General features: G+C 47.2%; 1 protein-coding gene across 5 annotated transcripts in view; it reads right to left on the bottom strand.

Moving 5' to 3' along the window:
- The window catches only part of LOC119583600 (moesin/ezrin/radixin homolog 1-like), a 74851-nt gene that overhangs the window by 64525 nt on the left and 7826 nt on the right, over nt 1-2500 (bottom strand). The window contains exon 1 of one of the 5 annotated variants that reach the window (XM_037932226.1): nt 2202-2337. The exons of 2 other annotated variants lie outside the window; for them this stretch is intronic. The gene's annotated coding sequence lies outside the window, so the exon portion shown is untranslated. Of the gene's footprint in view, nt 1-1895; nt 2338-2500 lie in introns of those variants that run through there. 2 more of the 5 variants (XM_037932197.1, XM_037932212.1) reach the window with 2 other exon arrangements.

The raw sequence follows: 2500 nt of genomic DNA, 5'->3' as shown, positions 1-2500 counted from the left end.
GGAGGAGGAGGCAGGGAATCGCTAATGATAGATGCAGATGGAATCGATAAAAAAGAAGGCATTAATTCGCGAGAGATCAAGCCAGATTAAAAGGCAAAGGCATATCTTTTATCAATTACCCACTGTATTTTCGTCTATCCAGTTCCGCCCCAGTCTACACAGCAACGCCGCCTCTGTCGTTGCCGCCTCAGACAAGCTTGTAATTAACTCAAAAGCTTAAAAAAAATATGTGGCCACCAGATGGCCCGTCCGTCTAATACATTCAGGAAACGCGAGGAATAATTCCATCTTCATTTCTTTTCACCTTTTTTAAAGAAATTCTGGGAGAAGATACGTGCGCTTTGCTACTTATTGTGCGGTTTAGTTAACATCAGTCACCTGCAAGAGAACTTGACACGGTTCAATTAACTCCCAGCTAGACAATAAAAACTAACGATGTAAGCTTTACACTATACTTGTACATATGTGTAGTGCTTGTAGGTAATATCTCCCTGCTCAGCTAAAACATAAAACACCGCTGCTTCTGCTCTTGCGAGTCAAAACCAACAGATATTAAAAACATGAGTTGCCAGCTGACCATGCGCCTTACCCCAACGTCTATACTTATATAGACCTTGCCTTACCCCACCCTGGCCGTCTTATACTACTCCAAACCACTTCAACCACAGACAACTGAAGTCACACCACTACCAATACACTCATTGAAGAAGTTTACCGCCCATCTACCTCTATCAACACCTGATGGAAGACTGACAGACTGAAACAGATTGGGCACGACCGGACTTAGCACCGCCAGACTTCAAAGATGGTTTGCCGCTATTGAATGCCCGCTACCCCCCCCCCCCTCTCATCCTGCCCCACCTCTATCCACTTCCTCCTCAGTTTCTTCGGTTTGGCTAAAAGCTATTTCAAGAACACTACGAAAATACCATAGAACTTGTAATACCATGGAACTGCTAATCTTTCAACATATCCATGGCAATTATACGAGTTATTCCGTCAATTAAATTAATAAAACAAACTAAGAGGTTAGTCTTAAGTCTTTACTGATAGCAGTCATATCCTGCCTCATGACAACCGGATTTAGGAAATCGCCCGCTGTCAAGTTTTATCTCAACACCTCATAACGACCCGATACAAAGAAAAGCCCCAACCCTTATTATGGCCTTATCGAGTGTCTGTATCACACACGCCGCCGTCATGAGGAGTAAAAGCCATCACTGATAACGCCCCGGGACTTAAACAGCTATCGAGGCGGAGAGACGGATTCCTCGAAAAACATCACTAGACAACCCCACCGCATGCAAATAAAACTATCGCAATCTTTTGCACGCAATAAAAGCTAAATCATAAATCACACTGCATGACAATCACGACTCAACGACCCCTCAACAAGTGGCAAGTGGCAGAGGCGACACAGCCCCCTCCCCCCTTGGCAACCGGGGGAGACAGGGGAGGCTGTGGTGAGGGAGGGTGAGGAAAACTCGAGATAAGATCCCGTTCACCGGATACACCGAAACCCGATTTCTCTCGCCAACAAGGTAAGTCACAACATGTCCGTTTCACCACACGGCGTACAGGATTTTCTTTCACGGTCACCACGGAGGGAGGGCAGGCCATAAGGGAGACGTCTGTGGGGTGAGTAGGGTGGGGGGGATGGGGGAATAACAAGCTTGAATGAAGAAACAGGTGGACTTTTTTCGGTTATGACGTTCAAGAAAAGCAGAATCAGCAATCTGTGATCAAGATTTTTTTCTTCTCCAGGTAATACAACAAACTTATTTAACATAGCTATAATACATTCCATGCCCTCTTCACAAAAAAAATTATTACTAACATAATTACAAACGAACAATAAAAAAAAACTGAGATTCTCATACCATCTCGGCACTTACCACTAACGAGGGAGCCTAATGTATGCTCCCTTAAAAGAAATTGTCTGAAGATACTGTTTACACAGCTGGCTTGTGACACACTTTTCGCAGAGACACTCACTCGGTATTCAAGTACGAAGACACGGGACTTTCCTCTCCCGTCGGCACAAAGACTAGACACAATGTAAGAGGAGCGAGTAAGAGACAAGAGACGGGGAATGAGACTGAGATAGGGAGACGAGTCAGTCACCAAGTCGCTTTGGGAGCGAATCACCAACAGCTGCGCCGCCGACAACAACACACCAACGCTCGCCGGGAGACACTCACATACTAAACACAAGCGTTGGCTGGGTCACGGAGCGGACCACACGGCTGCCACGAGACTGCGGTGAGGCCAAGGCGCTGACTGGCATGGGTAGTGGCACGTCCCCCACACACACAGCGCACGCACCCACTCGCTCCTAAACGCACACATGCGCATACCATGTGTTCGCAGTGTGCACGCGCGCGCACGCACGCACGCACACACACATTCTACGCCTGCCCCTCTCTCTCTCTCTCTCCTCTCTCTCTCCCTCTCCTTCCTCCATTCTCTCTCCTCTCTCTCTCTCTCTCTCCTCTCTCTC

The sequence above is a fragment of the Penaeus monodon genome, chromosome 2, assembly GCF_015228065.2.
Source record: "Penaeus monodon isolate SGIC_2016 chromosome 2, NSTDA_Pmon_1, whole genome shotgun sequence".
Taxonomy (NCBI): domain Eukaryota; kingdom Metazoa; phylum Arthropoda; class Malacostraca; order Decapoda; family Penaeidae; genus Penaeus; species Penaeus monodon.
Note: the sequence above shows the minus strand (reverse complement) of the source record. Positions and strands in the feature narration are given on the sequence as shown.